This window comes from Pipistrellus kuhlii, unplaced genomic scaffold (genome assembly GCF_014108245.1).
Source record: "Pipistrellus kuhlii isolate mPipKuh1 unplaced genomic scaffold, mPipKuh1.p scaffold_m20_p_14, whole genome shotgun sequence".
Taxonomy (NCBI): Eukaryota; Metazoa; Chordata; class Mammalia; order Chiroptera; family Vespertilionidae; genus Pipistrellus; species Pipistrellus kuhlii.
In genome coordinates this window covers 4,547,401-4,571,670 of record NW_023425449.1, presented here as the reverse complement: position 1 = coordinate 4,571,670, position 24,270 = coordinate 4,547,401, and the positions used below count along the sequence as shown (strand labels likewise).

The 24,270-nt window shown below is 57.1% G+C and overlaps 1 long non-coding RNA gene across 6 annotated transcripts in view; it reads left to right on the top strand.

The window, feature by feature from the left end:
- The window catches only part of LOC118718669, a 406,395-nt gene that overhangs the window by 80,315 nt on the left and 301,810 nt on the right, over positions 1–24,270 (top strand). For all 6 annotated transcript variants that reach the window (XR_006741533.1, XR_006741536.1, XR_004987870.2 and 3 more), the window contains exon 3: positions 18,065–18,172. This is a non-coding gene — a long non-coding RNA (uncharacterized LOC118718669). The remainder of the gene's footprint in view (positions 1–18,064; positions 18,173–24,270) is intronic.

Genomic DNA, 24,270 nt, shown 5'->3' with positions numbered 1-24,270 from the left:
CGGCCATGGAGAGTTTTTGTTTCCTGCAGCAAACCCAGGGGAACGGAATTCCTGGGAGCATCCCTGATTTCTGTCTGCTGGACAGTCCTATGGCTAAGCATGGGCGGAAGTGATGCCACTTGGGCTTGTCCAATCCAGTCCCTGAGAAGATGATGGTGGTGATGATGATAATGATGATGATGATAGTTGCCATTTCTAAGCTGGAGGGCTCTTGAGCCCACCCACTTCCTTGTGCAGGGGAACGAGGGGGAAATGGAGCCTCAGGGAGGTGGGCTGGTTGGTCATAGGCCACACAGTGGGCGGTGGGGGGGGGGGCAGCCTGCAGGCGGAGCCAGGCCCAGGCCCGGGGCGCTCCCTACCTCTGCCTCCTGGAGGCCTGTAGATAGGAGACACCCTTCTTGGAAAAGACAACAGCGTGGGGGCCTCGCCGATAAGGCCTGGTGGGTGGGTGGGTGGGTGCGCCGGGCAGGCCCGGGATGAAAGAGTTACCCAGAGGAGTGAGGAATGGGCCTTCTTGGAAGTGGGCGCCGCCGATAAAGAGACTTTGACAGTTTGGTTGGCGGGGAGATAGGATCTCTGTGGCAGAGCCTGTCACCGGCGCACCAACGGGATGGATGCGCCCCGATAGGGAGATCAGCACGCTAGCTGCAGATAGAGAGGCCAGCTATCGCCGGAGGCCTCTGGGGGCCGAGGACTTCCTTCCTGTCCACCCTGGTCCGCTCCGCAGAGGCAAACACTGAGGCGCAGATAATCCTTTCCTGTTCGGCTTTGTTCTCTTCAATCCTGATGGGACTCTCCTCATTCCGTCTTGCAAGGATCCTTCCGAATGCAGGATGCCCCTCCTCCTTCTGCAGCGGTTTAATTGAGCATGTACTATAGGCCGGGCACGGGGCTGCATTGTGGAGCACAGAAATAAGTTGCACGCTCTCTTTTCTCTTAGGGAACTTGGGGATCTCCTGGGACCGGAGATTTAAAGGAGAATCGGGTGATCACTGCAGAGGGTCCAAGCGCTGTGTTGGTTGGGGACACGGGGTGCCATCAGGACACAGAGACCCCCACAGTGTGGGTTTGAGGTGGTTAGGAGCGGGGAAGGAGTTAGCCCGGAGGAGGAGAGGCGAGCAGAAGTGTTCTTGGCCAGAGGTAGGAGGGGAGAGGGAACGGGGCACCAACCGGGTTAGCTGCCCGCTGGCCTGCTGGCCCTTCCACTCAGCGGTCCCCGCCGGCAGCCACCCACTTTGCCATCTCTGGGCCCCTGGTGCCTTTCTCAGTGCCCGACCTGCTGAGACTGGGCCCCTGTTTGGAGAGGGAGTGAATTCCGCTCGTTGCAGGATGGTGATTGCTGCAAAGCATTCAGTTCCTGCTCCTCTCGCCCCCTCCTGCCTTCTCGGAGGGACAGCTAAGTCCCGGAATCCACACCTGGAGGGAATCAGAGCCCTTGGATGGGTTTTTATTTTTCTACTCAGAAGGCAGCCCCTTGCGGAGAAGCACTTACAATATGATGAACGCCTCGGAACGCCCTTCCTCTGAGCTCTGAACTCATTTCACACATCATCAGCCACCCATACGGGCCGGAGCGCCGGGAGGAGCAGGTGTGAGGAACGGTGTGGGGAGGAGGAGCACAGGGGGCTGTGGGGCAGGCAGATGGGGTGAGGAAGGCTGGGTCAAGAAGGGGGCACCTGTGCCAGGCCCTAGGGGGGCAGTGTCTGCTAGGAGCCCTTTCCTCCCAGTTAGCCTTCCCATTGATTTTGGGTCAGGGCACAGGCCCCGGTTGTGGGCTCGATTCCCAGTGTGGGGCGTGCAGGAGGCAGCTGATCAATGATTCTCTCTCCTCATTGATGTTTCTCTCTCTCTCTCCCTCTCCCTGCCTCTCTGAAGTCAATAATACATACAGCGTTAAAGAAAGCTGGGGGGAGTAAGCACATTTGTCATCAGGATAAGAGGGCATCTTCCTGGCAAAGTCAGGGGGAGGCTGCAGGAGGATGCAGAGCCGGCCCCGGGCAGCCAGCCAGAGAGAACCTCACGATAAACAGACTAATTGCCATTCCAATTCCAGGGCCTTCGCAGGCGTGCCGCGAGGGGCGCTTGCTTGGTTTGTGCTAAATTAAATTTCATTACGGAGAGGCCCGTTACGTTCCGGTGGCTCCGTGTCGCTGGCGTTTTCGTAACGAGAAAAGCAGGGTAAGAATAGCATTGCGGAGAAGGCAGGCTTCGGCCGTGGTTTTGTTCTAAGTATCGCCGCCCCACGGCGCTGGGTGCCCCCAGGTGGGGTGGTGGAATCACTCTGAAAAGGTGCTGAGAAGGGGGGCCATTCCAGGAGCCCCGACTCCGCTCGGGGCCACACACCTGGCCGGTGGCAGAGCTGCATTCGGGCCTCACTTCAGGTCTCCTGCCTGCGGGTGCGTTTCTTCCTCTCTGATCAGGGAGCCTTCTCTCCCCGTGGAGGGGTTTCCCACCAGCCCCTGGGGAGCTGGTGTACACTGGGCCACAGAAGGTGTGTGTGTGGGGGGGGGGCGCGGATTCCGTCCCACTTCCCGACGGCCAGGGACAGCCCTGGCGCAGCGTGGAGCCTCCTGTGGGCTGGGCTGTCCTGTAACCTGCCCAGGACAATGTCACCTCTCCTACAGGTGGCTCCTGGGCACTTGAGAGGCGCTGCCCGCCCGTTGAATGGGAACTTTGCATTTCCTGCCACGGAAATAGCCACTCTGGCTCATGGCTGCCCCACTGGACAGCCCTGGCCTGTGGTCCTGGCCTCCCGCCTTTCTCGGCTTCTGGTCTCTTTCAGGAGAACCCGCTGGTGGGAAACTGAGAGTATCTTCTTCCTTTCTCCCTGGGACACACTCAGATCCCTTCCCTCCAGCAGCGGCCCCTGAGCCCGGGCAGCTCCCCCAGAAGCCATCCCCTGCCCCCTCCCCGCCTGCTCTGGAGGATTCACTGGAGGCCGGGCCCTGACAGCCCCTCGGGGCAGGAGTGTTTCAGCGGCTCCTGGGACCGCGGCGGGCTGCCGGGCGGCGTGCTCGGACAGGAATGGGTGTCCGGCCACTGTGACAAAGGGAGAGGTCAGGAGGAGGGCAGGGCCTCGCTGTGAACAGCAAAGCAGGCTTGGGGCCTCTGGGGGAAAGTCGGAAATGAACTGGGAGAAGGGGGATCCGCTGGTGGGGCGGGGGAGGAGGGAGACATTTGGAGAAGGAAGAGAAGGAGAGGATGCTGGGATTAGTGCCATGAGGCTGGGTATTTGCATGCTCCCCTTACCCATCCCCCAGACCCCAGTTTGGTGCTCAAAGTAGGCTGGCAATACAATCAGTGGGAAGGAAGGTAAATGACAGAGTGATGGCGGCTGGGGTTGGAGCTGCCCCGAGGAGGCAGGATGCTTTGCATCGGGCGTATGTTCTGGACAGAAGCACAGGGTCGTCCGTGCCCCATCCACCCCTCGCACAGGGCTCCATCCAGCTGGGTCCAGAGCATGCTCCTTGCTCTCGGCAGAGCCAGCCCAGGGAGCACTCCTCCCACGCTGCCCCAGCCTCCTCTGGGACATCGCCTGTGGAAGGGCAGCTGACCTGGCCAGGCCTTCCCTCGCCTTAAAGACGCATGCTGACACTTTAAGACGCTCTTTGTTCTCAGTGTATGCATCCAGGTGAGGCAGTGACCTCACCCACAGGGGTTCTGCCACTTGCCCAAGGTCACACACTAGGTCATCGGGAAATGTCTGCACACGACCCCGAGTCTCGTTTACGGACAGGATAGGTCTGCCTGATCACTTGACCACAAATCACGTTGATCGGTGCCTGTGGGGTGCTGGGGGGCCCCAGGGGTTGAAGGCCCGGGAATCCTGTGGCCTTCTCGGTGCCATTCTTCTCTGTTCATGCTGGTGCCCAGCTGGCAGCAGTGCCAGGGGAGGGGAGCTTAAGAAATGTCTGTGGGAGGGGTACCCGGCTGTGTGGACAGATGGATCCCATAGGGGTTTTCGTGTGGTGGCTGGGGACACGTTCTGGCTCTGTCAGGACCACAGGGAGGTCCGGCAGACACCCAGGGTGGAAATGGGTGCCCCCAAAAGGTACATCCAGGTCCTAGCTCCCATTCTATGAACGGGACCTTATTGTGGAATAGGGTCTATGAGGCTGCCATCGAACTCAGATGTGGTTGTACTGGCGTGGGGTGGGCTCTCAGGCCAATGAGTAGTGCTTTTATAAGAGAAAGGTCACACACACACACACACACACACACACACACACACACACGTGGACAAAGGCCACGGGAACACCAAGGATTGCCAGTAGCTCAGGAGCTGGGAGAGAGGTGGGCAAGGAGTCTTCAGCTCAGAGCATCCTGAGAGAATGTGGCCCCGCAGACACCTTGATTTTGGATGTCCAGCCTGCACAATGGTGAGCCACCCCATTTCTGTTGTTTTAAGCCACCCAGTCGGTGGGAACTTGTAAACAGCAGCCCCAGGAGGGTCATCTAGAAGGGAATTCCGTCCTGTCCCCAGGTACGGGTTCCCCCAGACGATCTTTAGAGCCTAGAATTGTAGGTTTATAAACTCGGCAAGGCCTGGGGGCGTCGCCCAGGAAGAGTGGTCCCCTATGTCTCCCTTCAGTGGGACGTCACACCAAGCACAGCGCCTGCCATGTTGGTTGAGAGCTTCTCTTTGGGGGGTGCAGAGTTGCGGGGTGGGGGGAGAGCAGGCACTGGACACATGGCATCTCAGCCGCCCTGCAGGGGAGGTTGTACCCATTTCACAGATGAAGGTCTGTAGGCACTCGGGCTCACAGGTGGGATGCTCTGTGCTTCAATCGTGAGCAGGAGGAGGTCAGGCTGGGCAGGCGCAGCCCCAGGGACCTGTGTTCGCCCTTGACGTGTCCGCGCTGCTGCCCACGTGGGTCAGGTGCTTCCCAGGGGCCTCTGGGGGCAGATCACCCCATCTGGCCTGCTTTGCCGCTTCGCAGGAAACCACTGGGCTGAGCCTGAGGGCGGCCAGCGGGGAAGCCCTCTGTGCTTGCCAGTCACTCAGACGGCGCTTGGCTTCCAGGAGGAGCCGCTGAACTGTGGCCTCAGTAAATGAGGAAACACGGCCGCCTCCCACTCTCTCGGGAGTTGGGGGGATCAGGGGAGAAATGACTGGTTGCCTCGCGCCTGGTTGAGCTGGGTGCCAGGCAGTGGCACAGTGGGACCAGCTTCAAAAAATAGCAGCGCCAAGGGCTCCCTCCTCAGAGAATCGGATAACATTGTGCTGGGAGCCACTGGGCTTCCGGAAACAGCCAGGTGGTCCTAGTGGGACCCCGGTTGAGCTGCAGGGGATCACTTGTGTGTGTGCCCCGTCCTCGTCCAGTGCTCAGGTGCCCCCTAGAGAGCCAGGGCGCCGCCTCCATCCGGCCAGCCTGGGAATGAGAGTCAGGGAGAACGCTACCAGTGAGTGAGCACCCTTGGCCTCCAGGCGCTACGCTGAGTGCACAAATCTCTCTTGATCCTCACCACACCCCTATGAGGAAGATTCTGTAACGAGCCCATTATATGGATGCAAAAACCGAGGCCATGAGGGTGGAAGCTCACGCCCAAAGCTATAGGGCCAGTAGAGTTAGAATCGGGACTGGACTCGGGTCAAGTGTGATTCTCAAGTGTTGACCCCCTGACTTTGCCCCTGCCCCTGCCCCTGCCCCCGGCTCTCCGTGGAGGCAACTGTGTGTTGGGATTTCTGTCCACATTGGCAATCCCATCTGGTCCCGCCCCTATAGAAAATGAAAGTCCCCTATGACCCCTAGCGCCACGTGTAGAAACCGACCAAGGTGCCTTTTTCAAAAGGAAATTCAGCATTTAAATCACTTCTAGTCCTCTCCGCAGAGTTTTGTGTTTCAGGAGGCCATGCATTTACATAGACACAGATCCGGGCTTTTCTGTTCCTGTTTGAGCGCCGTGGGTGTGTCGGGGAGGGGGAAGGCTGAATTTCTCGCAGCTCAGATGATCAGATACCGCCGGATGCGCCGTGGGGCCTGGAGGGCTGACGTCGCTAATACAGGAGCCCATGGGTGACTGCAGTTTCCACCCTCTTGATCTTCAAATGCCGCTGAAGTTTTTGATCGTTTCTCACCCTGAGTTCTGTTTCTAGTGTCCCAGAGTCCCGCCCATTGTTTTCCCTGCAAGCTAGTGAAGTTTTACCAATAAAAATTAGTCATCACCGTCATCATCATCATCGTCATTATCAACATCAAGAGAGCTGTCATTTATTGTACACGCAGAATGGAAATGGATGAGAAAATGAAATCAATCATCTCCCCCAACCAATCAGGTCCTTTTCTGATCACATGCCTGCCCCGCTGTGAATTTACGATTATGGTTAGGCATAGGTGTAGGGGATATTTTTGTAATATTTCATCTGACATTATATCCTAAGCATTTCCCCCCACTTTGTTAAACGCCTTATTAAGGACCATTTTTAAAGAGCGTGTCATGGTTCATCCGATCAATACATCATAGTCTAAGCCAGTTCTCTGTCATGGCAAATGACGTTTCCTAGTAATTGGCTGTAATGCTTGCAGGTACTGGGAACATCTTTGTGCACAGTAATCTTCTCTTCTTGGGAAACCCTTTGGACATGTTCTCAGAAGATGGGTTATTGTGCCAACAGGCGTGGATTTATGGCTCCGCGACCCCAGATTGCCAAATCATGTTCAAATACTGTTGTTTATGTTGCCACCATCCACATGTGGATATGTCAGTTTCACCACAGCCTCATCCACACTGTGGGTTATTACTTTAAAATATTATACACTGAGTAGTCGGATTGTTATGCGTTCAAAGATCATAATAATCTGGCCACTCAGTGTATATTAGAGACTCAGTGCATAAATTTGTGCATGGGTGGAGTCCAGCCAGCCTGGTCAGGGGGAGGGGACATAGGTGGTTGGCCAGCCTGCCTGCCGATCGAACTCCTGGTCCAGGGGACAATTTGCATATTAGTCTTTTATTATATACGATATACACTGAATGGCCAGATTATGATGTGTTCAGAGATCATTATAACCTGGCCACTCAGTGTACTTCAAATAGATGTAATTGGTCTCTTGTTAAATTTATATGTTTGATCCTTAGTGAGGACAGATTTTATTTTTTATTGGCTTGCTGACCGACTGTCTTTGGAACCCTGGCCAGGTTCACTGCTCCTAGGTTGAGCCAGCCTTTATTTAAAAAAAGAGTGAGCTTCCAGATCGAGCCTTGGGGTGACATGCTCGTGAGCACACTGGCTTCAGAGTCTGAAGGCTGGGATGAAGCACTGGGCTCTTTGCTCCCATCATCACACTGTCATGTGGAGTCTGAGCTACCTCTTTCATTCTTTCTTTCTTTCTTTTTTTTTAAATGTATTTTTATTGATTTCAGAGAGGAAGGGAGAGGGAGAGAGAGAGAAACATCAATGATGAGAGAGAATCATTGATGGACTGCCTCCTGCACACCCCACACTGGGGATCAAGCCTATAAGTAGGGCCCTTGACCAGAATTGAACCCAGGATCCACCAGCACTCTATCCACTGAGCCAAACCAGCCAGGGCATCTGAGCTACCTCTTTGCAGTCTCATGACTGCAGACTCCACACTTGTCCTCGCTCGTAGACTTGTCTGTTGGACAAAGGCTCTTTCTCCAGAGAGCTTTGGGATGTGACTCTTGCAGCTATTTTGGGGTTTCCTAGCAATCAGACAAAGAAGAAAAGTCTCTGCAGGTTCCTGTTCAATCTCGCTGCTGGCGGTGCTGTTTCTTGATAGCTTTCTCTCTTGCTGCTTCAGCTCACCACATCCTGGGGAGTCGCAGGCTCCTCTTGCTTTGCTTGACGTGGCTGTTGGTTGCTGGAGCCTTGGAGCAAGTCCTCGCCCAGCTCTCCAGCTGGGACCTTCCTCCCCAGGAAGGCCGAGGCTCGCTGGGAGAAGCCAGGATGTCCCTGAGGAAGCCGGAGGGGAGGTTGACAGCTCAGGGCTTGTAGACATGCCTTCAATCCAACACAGGGGGATAATTGGATTTCACTCTAGACTTACAGAACCTCACCTTCTTGTCTTCCTGAAGAAATCTTACTGGTCTTGTCTTCCCATCCTTATCTGGAACAGGACTCTCCTGTATGGGTGTTCTTTTTTTTTTTTTTTTTTTTTTTAATGTTTTTATTGATTATTTTTTTTTTTTAGAAAAAGGAGAGGGAGAGATAGCAACATTGATGAGAGTCATCGGTTGGCTGCCTCCTGCATACTCCCCCCCCCCCCCCCATATCCCTCCTCCCTTCATTCACACACACACACACACACAGACACACACACACTGGGAATTGAGCTGGCAGCCCAAGCATGTGCCCTGACTGGGGATCAAACCAGCAACCTCTTGGTCCATGGGACAATGCTCAACCAGCTGAGCCACACTGACTGGGTCTTCCTTCCTTCCTTCCTTCCTTCCTTCCTTCCTTCCTTCCTTCCTTCCTTCCTTCCTTCCGGTCTTCCTTCCGGTCTTCCTTCCTTCCTTCCTTCCTTCCTTCCTTCCTTCCTTCCTTCCTTCCTTCCTTCTTTCCTTCCTTCCTTTCTTTCTTAAAATAATATCGATATTTTAATTGATTTCAGAGAGAGGAGAGAGAGAGAGAGAGAGAGAGAGAGAGATCAATGATGATAGAGAATCATCAATCTGCTGCACACCCCCTACTGGGGATGGAGCCCACAACCCCAGCATGTTCTCTGACTAGAAATCGAATCGTGACCTCCTGGTTCATGGGTTGACACTCAACCACATACAACACTGGCCAGGATGTATGACCTTCTGATGGTGGCACTGATGTTGCTTGCACCCCTCCCATGCTGGGCTGTCTGCGTCTTCCTTGTTGAATAAAACCAACCTCAGTCACACTTCATGCCCTTAGAAATAGAGGAGGGCGTGTGGGGGGAGCAGGAGGGACCTGGGCAAAGGCCTCTGCTCTGCAGGTCTTGCTGTTCACACAGGACTCTGCACACAGCACACATGCAGGTCGGGCTGTGTCTTGGGGACTCGCTGAGCCTCATTTTACCTGTCACCTGGGGACAGTACGACTGCCTTCCAGGATTAGTGATCACACAGAAAGGCCGCTGGCCCCCAGCACTGCGGAGCCTGGAGAGAACCAGCTGTTATGAGCGGTTTCTGTGGGATCGATCTGTGCTCTGCGCTAGGCTTTCCTCGCTTTGTGTGTGCCAACTCTTGGGTGGACAGTTGGCCTGTGGTCACTCGAGAGCATCTTCATTTGGGAGAAGTCTCCTTCTTTTGCTTCCCTCCCCGGGGAGAGAGAAACGACCCCATGGGTGGGGGTACATCGTGGGCAGATGGAGACTAAGGCGTCACTTTGAACAAGACCCGTCCGAGTATCTGGGAGCTGTGATTTCACCATCAGGAAGGGACTGGTTTCTCCTCCTCAGTCCCTCGCCTCTCTCGGGCCTAATGTTTGTGGGCTGATTCCTTTTCGTGCCTCGAGGGCCCCTCCTTCAGCCCCCACCCAGCTCTGGGAGGCCACTCAGGGGAGACTGGCCCTCGATGGGAAGTGGAGGGGTCACACTCCGTCTGCCTGGATTGCTTCTCCTCTTGACATCCCTGCTGGTCTTTAAACCAGGCTGTGAAGGCAAGGACTTAGGGGCCTCCTTTTGGGGTGCCAAGCATCTGGAGTCACCACGTGCCCACCCCCAGGGTGGGAGCCTCCTGCCCTGGAGTGTTAAACCTCAGAGGAGGTGCCCAGCGCCTCCAGCCTGGGACTGTGGGCTGTGTGTGGGCCAGGATCCCTCGCTGCACCCTTCTGCCGCTGCCCTGCTGTATGAGTTCAGACCAGCCCCTTGGTTTCTGGAGGCCTCATTTTTTTCTTTATTAAAATGAGAGCTCGGACGTTTGACGTTATCATACTTTCCTAAAGCCCTCAACCCCCTTGGGCATAACTGACATCTATGAGCAGGCCGTCTACAGATAGTGGTTCTAGGGGAGCTGTTTGGGTTACAATGAGCAATGGCCCTCTGCTGGCCCCCCTCCCTCGCCTCAGCTCCCCCCAGGAGGGGCCTCACAGGAGATGCTTGAGCAGCTGGAGACCAGCCCTGGGTGGTCTTAGACCTGGAGCTTCTGATTGAACAGCACCTGCATCTGCTGTGAGCACCAGCTACGTGTCCCTTGCGTGGCCAGGCACTCTGGCAGGCCGAGGCTTGGGGAGGTGGCTCTACCTCGCCCAGGTCACACAGGAAGGAAGGGGCGGAGCCTTCGACCGAGCCCAGGGTGCTCGGCTGCAGAGTATTCTGCTCAGCTGTGAGCGTTACTGCCTCCCTGTGACTTGGGCCTCCAGTCGGACCCCGGGCACCGTGCTGGCCCTGGAAGTCGGTTCTTTGACTTGTCACTGCCGATGGCCCCAGCATTTAGCCGTTTAGATGCTCCCAGTTCAGGGATGGGTAGTCATCGGCCAAAGGCCTGTGTTTTCTACTATTTAACAAATCGTGTCATTCTTGTTCCAGGCACACTCTATCCCTTTTCCACTGTCCTCAGCACTTCCTCCTGTTTGCACAAACATCAGGCTCCTGTTTATCCCCCTCGCCCTCAGCACTGCCGTGTCCTGGGCATCGCTCGCAGAAATGAGGGCACTGGGTGGGCGAGGCAGGTGCCTGAATGAGGTGGCTCCCAGGGTACATACGTTCCTGAGGGGGGCTGAGGGGGGGTCTGAGGGTTGCCCAGGGTTGATTCTGCTGTTGAATGGAAGCTCTGGGCATGTCCCCAAGTCCCCGCCCCCCTACAGGAACACAGCAGATTAGGGGTTCCAAGCACCTGCCCAAAACCTAAGGGAGGGATGATGTAAGGAGTCTTCATCAGTTCTGAAGCTTAGCTCACCAGCTGTCCCCTAGCCCCTCTGTTCCATGACCCTGATGACTTCCTTTCACTGTTCTTCATGAGCTGCTTAGCTGTCATCTTCATCGCCAGTGCTTCTTGAGAACTGTGATAAACACTTTATGTGGTTGCATGGTTTAACCTGTACCCAGATTCCTTATCTCTCGCTTATTGCCGGGCTGCTGTAGACAGGACGTCTTCCTCTCATTGTCCATTCACCTGTTCATCAGCTGATTGCTCAGCAGCTGTTCTCTTCAGCTCTTCTCCTTTAGTGGGTACTGGGGAATGTGAGCCTCTGTCTTAGGGATCTTGGACTAATAGGCACACATTAAAAAAAAGAAAAAAAGAAGGTATTTGTGACTTCCCGGTTCTCATCCATCGATCATAGTGGCCTTGAACCATGGTCAGGAGGGCGCTCTCCGGAAGCACTTTCCATCTAGAACCGGACTGATTGCCACCCTGGTCCAAGCCCCTTTATCCTGGGGGCACGGGGCCTGAGAATCACTCAGAAGCACCTTCTACTTGCTGGTTGGGGAGCAGGTGCTGAGAAGCAGATTAGTAGGCCGGATGTTTATTATGGGATGCCTTGGGAATCCACATCGGTGAAATGGAGGGGAAAGAGATCAGGACGAGGAAGAAGGAGAAGTCTAATTGTGACCATGCCCCCCCAACAAAGGCCCCAGCCAACCTCATGGGAGCCCTGGAGCTGGAATGGCCCTTCAGAATTTTCCAGAACTGAGACGAGGTTTGGTCCATCATTGTATGTGGGCTTCCCTGGAAGGATGCTCGGTCTTGAGCAAGGTCATTGTCTTGAAGGTCATCATCCGCCAACACGGTCAGCCGCTGCTCTGGAAGGTGGCTGGACGGATATGCCTGCGTGATCACCATGTTATCCCTGGCACCCGACACGCAATAGGCACCCTGGATTTTGGGGGATGGGGTGCCTAAGCTTTATGGCAGCAACATAGTTAATTCATCCAGCACATACTTCCTATTTTTAGCGACAATTTTTTTTTTTTTGAGCTTTTCTCATGTAGGGAGTGTTCACCATTGGCTTCCTGGAAGAGGCGCCCTTCCTTCAGGGGGCGTAACTTCCTGGTGGTTGGCCCTGGGCCAGTGTTTCCTTGGCTCCCTAGACCATGACTCACCGAGATGGAGAGCGAATGGGCAAGGGATGTTTTTCTCGGGGAGGGGACTCTCCCTGCAGCCACCTGTCGGTGCAGCTGTCCGTGGCAGGAAATTCCCTGCTCAGCTTCTGCTCACTGACTGACGTCTCAACTCCCAGGAGCCTGGAACTTCCCCTGGGGTCCCGGGGCCCAGCGATGCTACATCAGCTCAGCGATTGGAAAATTGGAGACACCGCTCTGTTGACTGAAAAATACACGTTTTCTCCTCTCTGAGTCACCCCAAATCCACAGCCCGGGGTCTAAGCAACCGCATGGTCGCCCCCACCTCCTTCCTGTATGCAAATGAGCTGTCACTGCAGTCCAGGAAGTAGAGACTGAGCTGAGAGGAGATAGAATCAGAGATTTCCAGATCTGAGAGACCCAGCCATTGCCGGTCCCACCCCCTTCCTCTGCATGGGGCCTGCGTGGGGAAGGACTGCTATGGACGGTCATCCCTCGGCCTGGATGTGGGCAGAAGGGCAGGCGCTGGACTCTCTCTCCGCAGAGCGTCTGCCCGCACAGTTCCCGGTGCCGCCAGCCCCTCACCTCCGCACGGGGCCACCAGGACGGTGCCTGTGATGAGGCTGGTGTGTGGCGAGTTGTTTACAGACCTGGGCCGGCAGGAAGGGAGGTGGTGGGGCCGCTTCACCAAGGTGACACCCCTGGGGCGGGAGGGGCGGTGGGAGGACGCTTGGGAGGGAAAGTTGCATGTGAGTGGAGGTGCAAAAAGGAAAGTTTGAGGTGGAGGTGAGAGGCCTCCAGGCCATCGCACCCTCTGTTTTGATTGGAGGCTCAGCCACGCACGTCATGGTTCACAGAGCATTTTCCTGCGTGTTCACGCCTTCCGTTCCCACAAGGTGCAGCTGCTGGATGGGGTCTCACCCACAGGTACAGCTTCGAGGGCAGCCTGGCCAGGAGCCCTGGAGCCCAGGAGTCTCTGATCCAAGTCCTTTCTTCATGGGACAGTGGTGGGGCCTATGCCTCCTGGGGGAGGGGGAGGGTGTCGGAGCCCCATTTGTCTGCGGGGCTAGATGGCTGCCCTCCTCGGAGAGCACTTTCTAACTGTCCTCCGCCTTGGTTCCTTGGGCTGTGCCAGGGCTGGTAAGAGTCCCGCCTGCCTGCTGGGGTGAGAGCACACCCAGTTCCTGCGCACACGGCGTCAGAGAACTGTGCCTGGTAGGGTTCCAGGCACACACACACACACGCACACAAGCACAAATACACACACACACACACACACACACACACACCATTATTTCTGAGCCACTTGAGAGTAAGTTGTGGACATGCCCTTTTGTCCCTAAATCTTCTCCAACTCAGGCAACGGAGTGTTGCTTCAACTGTGTTATCTAATCCACAGGCCACACACCATTTCACCCGTAGTCCCAGTAAGGGCCTCTTGGGTTTTGCTGGTGCCAGATCCCTCTGCACTCGGTGGCCGTGTCTCCTTCTCCCGGAGCGGTTCCCGGGCCGCTCCTGACCTTGACATTCCTGAGGCGGGCCGGCCGGTGGCTCTGGGGAACGTCCCTCCCTCGGTTCGGGCTGGGCTCTCCATCGGGGAGGCGCACGCTGTACCGCGCGTTTCACTCCGTGTCCTGCGATCCCGGGTGGTCCAGGGTGGCGGCTGGTCCCTCCCACGTCGCGTCCACGAGCAAACTGGGGCGTAAGGAGGCCAAGCAATCAGTCTCTGGCCGCGTTCCCAGGAAAGGGCCGCGCTGGGGTTCCAGTCCAGGATTATCTGGTCTGCCTGCCCCTCAGTGGGAATGATGGCGGCCGTGAGACCCCAGGAATAACAGGTATTAGCCAACCAGGCATTGGTCGAAGCATCCTGCGTGCCCAACAGGGCGTCCTCTCTCCCTCCGCTCCTGGGAGGGAACTGCTCTGACTGGCCCTGGTTTACAGGTGAGGATCAGAGAGGCCTAGTGGCCAGCCCAGGTGCACAGCTGCTGACGGGACGAGCTGTGCTCCCGGCAGCCTGTGTCCTGGATCGGCACCTGTTTCCTGTAGGCCTGTTGGATCTCAGCATCGGGGCAGCGCGTGAGGCAGGCTCTGCTGACCCCCCAGTGTGTGTCCTTCCCCAGGGCCTTCTCTGGGGGAGCGGGCACACCCCAAGGCTGGGGCTGCCCCCAGGGTCTTCCTTGGGCGAGGAGGGGGCCCAGCCTGCCCTCTGCTCCTCAGGTGCCTTCATCCACCTCCGTGGTCTGTCGGCAGCAAGCAGCTGAGGTTTGAATGGTTTCCAGGTGAAGAATCCTGCGGGGAGGACGGCACTTCCCTAACCTGAGTTAACACTCCGTCTTTCATCGGACGGCGGCCTCAGTCTGTTCTGCCGAGCAGCCCAGGCCCCTGCCTGTGGGGCCTCTGGTCTTGGCTGTTCAGTGTCCACTGGCCCCCCTGCCGAGGTGGCATGAGGGTGCCATTCAAGGCCACCGCCCCGAGGATGAGGCAGCCTTGCCCACCGCCACGCTGGTGATTGACAATTCAGTCCCGCATGTCACCTTCTCCTGGGAGAAAAGGAGCTGTCAGCACCCTGCCTTTCGGGGCGTGGGGAGGGATAGAACAAGGAAGACCCTGCAGAGCGAGAAGGATCCCTGAACACAATGGCCAAGGGGCCTGGGTCTGGGCCCGCCTCCGCCTCTCTCCTCCTGGGTTTTGGGGGGGGGGCGGGGGTCTAGTTAGGTCTACCTGTCAGCATCCCGAGAAAGCCCGGGGTCCCCTGGTTCAGGTGCAAGAACAGGGTTTGTCTGTCGGCCACAGAGCAGGGGTCTGCCTATCCCAGGGCAGCGTGGCAGGCTGGGGGGGTGGGGGGGAGGGCTGGGAGCAGCAGCCTCGGGCCTTCAGGCTCAGGCCTGGACAGGCTGCGTATCGTCTCCCCTCTGCTCCCTCTGCCGCTGGGCTGTCTGGATCACAAGGAAGAGGGGCCCGATTCGTCCTGCCCCTGCGCTGGGCCCGTCTCTTCCTCCCCTGGCCCGTCCCTATGGGTGGGGAGCCACCCGGCAGGCAGCGTGCCAGGCGCGGGGCATCGCCGTGGGGCGGCGACCTTCCCGCTCTGACCGCCCTGGCCGCTCGGGCCCGCCTCCCGCGCGCTGGCAGCGAGCCTCGGGCTGGGCCTGCTCCCGGGAGAAACTTAGAAATGTCCGTTCCCTAATTACCACGGAACCCTGCTCCGTGGTTCCAAACATTAATTAAACACATTAATCGACTTGGCTGCCTTGGAAGGAGGTTTTTTTTTTGTATCCCCCCCCCCCCCAGAAGGAGCTGACTTTCTGAGTTGTGGCTGCCCCCCTTACAAGGAGGTGGGGTTGAGCTTGCAAACCAGTGATCTGGCCACACATTGGGGGCGGGGGGGAGGGAGGGGAGAGTGTCAGGCAGCTCCTCGGCCTCTCTGAGCTTTCCTTTCCCGTCCGAGACATGGGCACGACCTCCTTACCTCCTGGGTCATCGTGGGTGCTCCGCGAGGTCCCGGAGGACAGTCCTCAGCAACGTGTCCTGTCCGGGCCGCTTGTCCGTGGCCCTGCCCTTGGGATTTGCCACGTGCCTCTCGCACCTTCAGTCTCTGGCGCAGGTCCCGCCTGCATGGCGTCGTGCGGCCGGCCTGGGAGCTGGCAGGGGCTGCCGTCGGCTCCATCCTGCAGATGAGTGAACCGAGAAGGAGGGTCCCTCCAGGCCTTCGGCTCCGTTCTCATTGGCTTCTCCTGTCCCTGCCCCTGCCCCTGTGTCCTGCGTCCTGAGCCACGGCGCTGACCCGGGCCTCGGTGTGTGCCGATCTCGGACGTTCCTAAGCGTTGTCACGTGCCAGGCCCCGGGCTCAGCGGAGCAGAGCTTCTGCTTTGGGAATCGACCTTTCCCATGAGGAACGGAGGCTCAGGGAGCCGCTTGCTCGAGCTCCTAGAATAAGGTGACCAGATCGTCCAGGTGTTGGCGGGACAGTCCTGATTTCTAACAATTTTTCCCGCGTCCCGCGGCATTTTAAAAAAAGTCCCGATGTTTGGAAAGAATCTTTCCAATGTTTCCAATCTTTCCAAACATCGGGACTTTTTAAAAAAAAAAAATGCTGCGGGACGTGGGAAAAATTGTTAGAAATCAGGACTGTCCCGCCAACACCTGGACGTTCTGGTCACCTTATCCTAAAAGGACGTTTGTGGTGGAACTGGGATGCCAACCGGGGCAGCCTGACCAGGAGCCCACAGTCAGGGGCTCCGCTTTGGGGTGATGAAGGCAGTGCATTTGACCCTAAGGCACATGTGTCAAACACAAGGCCCGCGGGCCAAATCCGTCCCGCCAGGCCTTGCAATGTGGCCCGCACCGCGCTGTCATCATTGCACTCCGCTGCGTTTCCATCACAATGACAGTTTATGACTGTTCAGTAAACCATTCGGCCCGCGATTTAGGCTGGATTTTAGATTTTGGCCCCTTCTCTGATTGAGTTCGACACCCCTACCCTAAGGAAAAGGCGCCTTTTTTTGGGGGGGGGGGCATGAGGCCTGGGAGCGAGGGAGGCTGCCCACGTGGGAGGTGAGTGTGCGAGGAGGGCACCTTCCTGAGCTTGCTGTCAGCCGGGGGGCCTTCTGCGAGGGAGGGGGTGCCCCGTCCGTCTCCCGCTGGGAACCCGAACTCTGGACAGCGATAGGTCCCACCAGCCCTTAACGGGAGGGGCTGCTGTAGGTACCCTGTGCCACTGACAATGCCACTGACAATGGGAGGGAGAGGCCCCACAGAAGCACAGGACGGCGCCGTTTTCCTGCAGGAGAGGGGACCGATGGGGGGGAGTTCGGGCCACCGGGGCCTCTGCCCCTGGGCAAGGGCACTTCTGTTTCCAGAACCGAGGGCAGATCCCCCTCCGGCAGTGTCAGTCTTCTTTACTCGGAGCCCGTGCTCACGGGACTCCCATCTGCTCGGTGATTTGGCTTCCAAGATGCTGTGGAGCTGGGGATGGGGCCGGGGGTGGGGGGCAGGCTGGAGGTCTGGCAGGATCCCTCCGTGGTGATGTAACTCTGTGGTTTCCTGGGGGTGCCCCACCACCCCTTGAAGAAGAGAAGTCCGTGTCAGACTCACCCGCGGAGCGCCTGGTCCTGCTCTCGGGTGTCTTAGGGGGTCCTCGCAGTGCTGATAAGATTAGGGGTGGCCACCTCGCCCCCTCTGGCCCCCTCCCGCAGCTGCCTCCCTGATCGGTTGGGATAAGAGGCCCGGGGGACGCCTCGCAGTGGTTTGCTCCCTGAGTAATCCGCCATGTGCACGGATTGCGTGTTAGCCGATCGCAGTGTGGGGCCCAGATAAAAGTGACAGCCAGGCTAATCGGAGACAGCTTCCCCGGCTCCCACAGGCCCCGCCTCCTGGGGAATGGCGTGGGCACCTGGGACAGGCCGGCCTCCGAATGAAGGGATGCGATGTGTGTCATCCCTGACCCCCCACCCAGCCAGAATTCCTGGAATCGGGTGAACTCAAGCTTTAGGGGGGGAGGGGCACAGGATGGATGGGGGAGGCCAGGAGGCAGGAGACCCCGCCATCGGTGCTGGCCTCACCTCTCAGGCGCTCTCTATCAAAACCCCATCTCCTGGGACTCAATGGCTTCTTGTACTTAACTATATCACGGTACTTGACACGGCACAGTTGCTCAATAAATATCAGCTCTCCCACTGCTTCTCATTTAGCTCATAGTAAACAGGCACTTCTTACTTTGTTCTTATTTGTGTGTTTTTTTGGGGAGAGGATATTTTACATTATTTCTAGAGTAGAAGGGAAGGAGAGGGAGAGGGAGAGGGAGAGGGAGAGGGAGAGGGAGAGGGAGAGGGAGAGGGAGAGGGAGAGGGAGAGGGAGAGAGAGAGAGAGAGAGAGAGAGAGAGAGAGAGAGAGAGAGAGATACATTGATTGGTTGCCTCCTGAATGCCACCGAGGTACATGCTCGTGACCGGAATTGAACCCCGGGATCCTTCAGGCCACAGGCCAACACTCTATCCACTGAGCCGAACCGGCCAGGGCGGGTACTTGTGATTGTTTACGTGAATGAGGTTATCTCCTGTGGACACGGGTGCCGATCATCCTCTGTCCTCTCCGTGTCCGTCTGCAGAATCCTGGGATTTAGGAGCCTTTCGCCTGGACACACGCCTGTCTGCTCAGCACTCCGGAGGGCCCCGAGGGCCGGCCTTCCCTGACGCCTGGAGCTCGGAGGAGGGAGGTAAGGGACGGGCCGGAAGCGGCTTTCGGAATTGGTGATGTCTCACAACTCAGCGTGGGCTGTGGGTCTGCGCTTCTTCATCTGGGCCGCTCTGCAGGGCTCGGGCCGCCTGCTTCAGTCACCTCATCCCGACACAGGGGCCTGGCTCTGTGATCGCCAGTATCCTGTGCCTCGGGAGCTCTCTCTCCTTCGGCCCCTAGCTGCGGAAGGAGCCCCCATTTCCGAAGTGGCGCCCGCTCCTTCCTTCCTCGGGGGGAGGAGGATGCTCTGGCGGTCCGGCTGAGACACGCGGGGGCCGCACCTGGGAGAGGCTGGGAAGGCGCTGGGTTAGTAACCAGGTCAGACACCTTTTGGGGGGCACCTGGATGATGGATTCCTCCTGCCCCACCTCCTTGAAGTGCCCGCTCCAGCCACGCCGGGTCGGGGGCTGCCCGCCGTGAAGGCTGGCAGTGAACGCGGAGGCTTCAGGCAGAGCCAGTCCCTCCGGGTCTTGCTCCTGGCCTCCTCTTGGGCAAATCACTCAGCCTTCCCAAGCCACACCGCCGGGCACTCTTTGCACCCCCTGATTTCCCGCTTCTGCCGTCAGACCCGGCTGCAGTGCGTGCCCCGCAGGACCTCCTGTGTGCGGGCTGTGGGCCTGGTTTGGCCCCCGAGCTCTCAGCAGGTCCCAGAGTTTGTTTCTGGAGCCCAGGCTCTGGACAGTGGGCTTTGGGACAAGCGTGGTCGCAGGCCTGCGGCAGCCTTTTCTGGGGCCACATTCTCTTCTCTGCAGCACCCGAGGGCTGGACAAGCTGCTCCCGCTGCAGGGGGAGGGCGGGTGGGACTCCGGTGCCTGGGGCAGAGGATCCAGAAGCTGGAAGAATTGTCTCTATGGTTGCACCCATGATCGGGGGGGGGGGGGGGGGGCTGCCTTCTGTGGATGGAGATGAGGCATGGCAGGTCTGTCTGGGGGTGACGGGAGAGGAATTTCCCCAGAATTCGGCTGCTGGGAGCAGGCAGACCAGGGGCAGGTGCTGGATTCCAGGTGCACAGTCCTGAGCACGGCCGGGGCAGAGCTGGTCGGCCATGGGGGCTCTGAACCAGGACCAAGTCCTTGTCCGAAGGGCCCCGCACTCCCGCCTGCACCCCTGCCTGGAAATCAGCTCCCCTGGCTCCATGCCAGTGTGAGGGCACCCATACCTTCCCAGTGCGTGAGCCTGGGCCCTCTGACTCTTCCTGCCATGGAACAGAGGTGCTAGTAACCTGGATGCCACCTTAGCCCCGCCTCCTTCCCCTTCTACCCCCCTCTCTCTGCCACTCCACTTCCCCCGGACCCTGGGCAAGCCCTCTACTGCTTTCCATGCCCCCTTTCCCAGCCTCCACTCTGCCACCTGCTTACCTGTCAGCTCCTGGCCTGCTCAGGGTCGCTCTCTCACCCAGGCCCCTCCTTGGACCCGCACACCGGCTGGGCTCCTTCCCTTTGACCCCGTCACCTTGCTGTTGACCCTGACTCCGAAGACCTCTCCTGGCTCCTGTCTGATCCTTGCAAGCTGCCACCCCCTCGGGCCTTGGTCAGAGGGCACTGGGCGGGCGGCCCCTGTCCACGGGGGACGGGAGCCAGCCTGGCCTCCAGCCCAGGCACCTGTGGACCATCCTGCCTGCAGAGAAGGGGCGGCCCCCTCAGAACCCTGCCTGGAAAGAAAGGGGCGTGTCTTTTCAAGACGCCGCTGGTATTGGCCCACGCGATCGCCGCTTCTTGTGGTTTTGTATTGAGGTTTTTGGCTCGCTGCATCTGACCGGGAGTTTATTTTTAGCAGCGAAGGCAGTTCAATTAATGTCTGCCCTGCAGAGCGAAGGCAGAGGAGGGATACGCACGTGCAGGGGACACGGTGTCTAGCTTTGCTGCTGCTGATGGAACCCCGCCGGCAGGCACAGAGCTGCCCCGGTGAGTGGTGGCTGCCATGGGCGGACGCGGAGGCCCAGGGCGGCGGCCCGGCCGCCTCCGAAAGCGAAAACATCTCTGCGTTTCCTCCTGGCGGCAGCTGGCCGCACGGTGAACGGCCGCCGCTCATCAGGGCTGATCCCTCTTATGATCAGCATTGGAGCAAAGGCTGGACGTTGGGACCTCCAGCTCTTGTCCACCCCACCTCCAGCCCCCAACCCCGAGCGGCTTTCATTCCGTCTTCAGAAGCAGCATCGGACTTCTCCCTGGATCGGAAGTCTAGTCCTGAGGCCTAGTTTCTGGGTCTGGACCTGGCTCCTGCCCCAGCTCTTGGCTGTAGGACAGGCACCCAGGATGTGCCCCGGGGGAGGCTCCCCGGGAGGGACTGGACGTCAGGACCCCGGGTTTGGTTCCGTAAGGACGTCAGGGGCTCCTCTGTCTGCTCGGGGCAACCAGCAAGCACTGCTGGCTGCTGGGACTAGATGGTTTATCCCGTCCTTTCTCGCCCTCTCTCCTCTCTCCTTCCTTTGTTTCCATGACTGTTTGCGGGGAGCCTGCAGCGTGCCAGCACCCGGGGTGCCTGGCATCCAGCGGAGAAAAGCTGCCGTTCACGCTTGGAAGGAACCCCGTGTGTGTGTGTGGGGGGGCTCCCTGTGGTTTTGCGCTGCTTGTGTCTCCTGCCGATCCCTCTGTTGAAAACGGCACCCCGGGGTGACGGCAGCAGGAGGCGGGCCTTGGGGGGTGAGCAGGTCCAAGTCAGGAGGGCGGAGCCCCAGGGTGGGCTGGATGCCCTGCTACGAGGAGGCACCAGAGAGCAGCTTCTCTCATGTCCTCATGGTGAGGGCTCAGCCCAGGGCGGCTTTCTGCACACGGGGCTGGGGCTGCCCGCACCTTCGCGGAGGGCCTCCGGCCTCCAGAACCGGGGCCTCTGATTCCTTCACACAGCGGCCTGAGCACGACCCCAGACTGTGCCGATGGATGGATTGGAGCCTCCGGGGGGCGTTAAAGGGACCTCCCTGCTGGCTGTGATGGAGCTCAGGTTCCAACAGGCATCCTCTGCCTCCAGGCACCCAGACCCGCACCCCAGCCCACCCTTATCACAGGCGGATCTGGACTGTCCTTGCTGCTCCTCACCCCTCCCTCCTTCCTCCTTCTCTCCCTCCCCTTTTCCTTCCCTCCCTCCATTCCCTCTCCTCTCCTCTCCTCTCCTGTCCTGTCCTCTCCTCTCCTCTCCTCTCTCCTCCCCTCCGCTCCCCTCCCCTCCGCTCCCCTCCTTTTTTCTCTGCCATCTCCCTTTCCTCCTCTCCCAGCTTTTTTTTTTTTTTTAGAAAATGAGGTCAGTGTTTGGCCTCAAAGACTTCTAAGGGCATGTTTCTGCTGTTGCAGAACATGGGTGCCCTAGCTTCATGCCCGTGAGCAGTCAAATGGGGGACCTTTAAACATATTGGGTTAAGGAAAAGTTTCATAAAAATAGGAAAAAGATAAAGAAAACCCAACGTAAGTGCCGTCTTCCTGAGCTTGCCTCCTCCCTGAGTATCAGCTCTGCCCCTGCAGGAAGGGAGGGGATGAGAAAGTGACTGGCCGTTGGGGGCGTTGGGGTGGGGGTGGGAGTGGGGGCTGCACGGGGCACCTGGAGGAGCCCCGAGCTCAGGTCTCCGCTTTTGCCACTGTGCATGCCCAGTTCAAACAGCACAGTGGCCAGCTCTGCACTGGGAGGCAGGCTCTTGGCCTCGGATCCCTCCTTTGCAGAGCAGGCTGATCTGAGAGCCAAATGACATGATTGTCTGTGAATCCTCCAGGACGCACACCTAAGAGGCTCCACCAATGGGCGCTGAGCTGACACATGCAGCAGCCGTTTGCTCCGGGTCTTTGAACCTGATCCCCCCCCCCTCCCCTTCACCCCCCAGCTATAATTGAAAGCAGGGGACTGGATGGCCGCCACGGGTCCCTCCCAGCTTACACATTTCCCATGTGTGTTACTTTGCCAACTTCTTTTTCAGGCCGCTACAATATTTGAGTTTTTTTTTTTTTTTTTTTTTGGGGGGGGGGGACTGTGAAAGATAGTCACCAGGAGGAACAGAAATCGGAGGAAGTATTCCAGATGCCATTGCTATTTACCTCTATCCCTACACTTCCACCCTGCGACACCCATCCTTCACACACCGTTTACACACAAGCTTTACTTTTACAACAGTTTTAGATTTTACTGAAAAAGGGTGGACCTAGTTTAGAATGGCCCCTTATGCCCACATCTAGTTTTCCCTACTACCACTGTCTTAGATCCGTGCAGCCTATTCGTTATAAGGAATGGCCAATATTGAAGCATTGTTATTAACCCCAGTTTATACTTAAAAAAAAAAAAAAAGGTTTCCCTAGTTTTTATCTGATGCCTTTTTCTGTCCCAGGATCCCATCTAGTCCTCAGGTTCCTCTTGGCTGGACCAGTTTCTCGGATGCTCCTTGTTGTTGACGGTCAGGACGGCCGGTGCTCTGTAGGATGCTTCCTATGAGCGTTTGTGTGATGTCTTCCTCGTGACCCTGGGATGGTGGGTTTGGAAGGAAGAGCTCACAGGTGAAGTTCTGGTTTCATCCCCTTGTGTCAAGGCTCTTTCCTGTCAACACAACGGACCACGATTAATGTTAACCTTGACTCCCTGGCAGTGGTACTAACCATAAAGGTACTCCCCCCCCACTTCCTTATGCTTGGAAGGATATCACCATATACCGCCCACACTTAGGGCCGGGACTTATGCTCCCCTTGACTGAATAATATACACACACTATTTGGAATTCTTATTCCTGTGAGATTTCTCTCCTCTCGCTAATTTATTTATTTATTTATATCAGTATTTAATTGCTGAGTATTTATTATATAATCCACATATGATAATCTAATATCACTTATTTTATTGCTTATGTTTTTCCGGCTTTGGCCATTGAGAGCAATTTTGGTTGGCTCCTGTGTCCTTTTGATATACGTGTGTGTGTGTGTGTGTGTGTGTGTGTGTGTGTGTTTCTTTTTGAGCACTTTCTTACTTCCTGGCGCTCTAAGATGCTCCAGGCTCATCTTGTGTGTTACTTTGCCCCAGACGTAGAATTGGCCCATTTCTGGTACTCTGTGTTTTTTTTTTGTGTTTTTTTTTTTAATTGATTTTTTACAGAGAGGAAGGGAGAGAGAGAGCGAGCTAGAAACGTCGATGAGAGAGAAACATCGACCAGCTGCCTCTTGCACATCCCCTACCGGGGATGTGCCCACAACCAATGTACATGCCCTTGACCGGAATCGAACCTGGGACCCTTCAGTCCACAGAGCGATGCTCTATCCACTGAGCCAAACCGGTTTTGGCTACTCTGTGTGTTTCACTGGAGAAAGGTTTTAGAAACCAACATCTGTGTGCTGGACGGGCTCATTGCTCCTGGGGCATCATCGTCCTCGGCCTCTCAGCTCATAGGGCAATGAAGTATATGTGTGTGTGCTAACTCATTAATACACATGTACATACATCTTTCCACTGTCCATCTATAGCTATATCGAATGAACCCTGAGTCCCTGCGCATGTCCCAACGCTCATCCATTACCACACCCCACACACTTTTGAACAGACTTGGTTTTTCGCCCACGTTGGTTGGCAAGAGGAGCTGATGAATGGCCAGGTCCAAAGGCCACGTGGGTTGAGAACCCTGCACTTTCCCCTGTGGGCAGTCTGGTCTCGGGAGCAGAAGTCAAGATGAACTGGACACAGCGGGACAGACACCCTCAGCTACGTGTGCCGCCCGGAAATGCTTGCAGATTGCTCATAGGCCATGTGTGCCCTTCCTGGCCTCTTCACCTTCCTCTCTCCTGTGGGAAGCTCTCCCTGTGGCCCCTCCCCTCCCATGTCATCCCACGACATACCCTGTCCCCCACCCTACACTCCTGGAGCCCCCCGGACTTACTCCATCAGAAATGCACCATCCTTTAAAAAACATTCTCTGCTTGTCTGTTGATCCTGTGTGGATATCAGCTGGGCAATGTCTCTCATTCCTACCTCGCTCCCCAAAAAACAAGGAAATTCCATTCATTCAATTTTGGACTTTGGGTTGGGGGGTGGGATAATGCATTGGACAAGACACATGCCTTCCTTTTTTTTAAAAAAAAAATATATATATTTTATTGGTTTTTCATAGAGAGGAAGAGA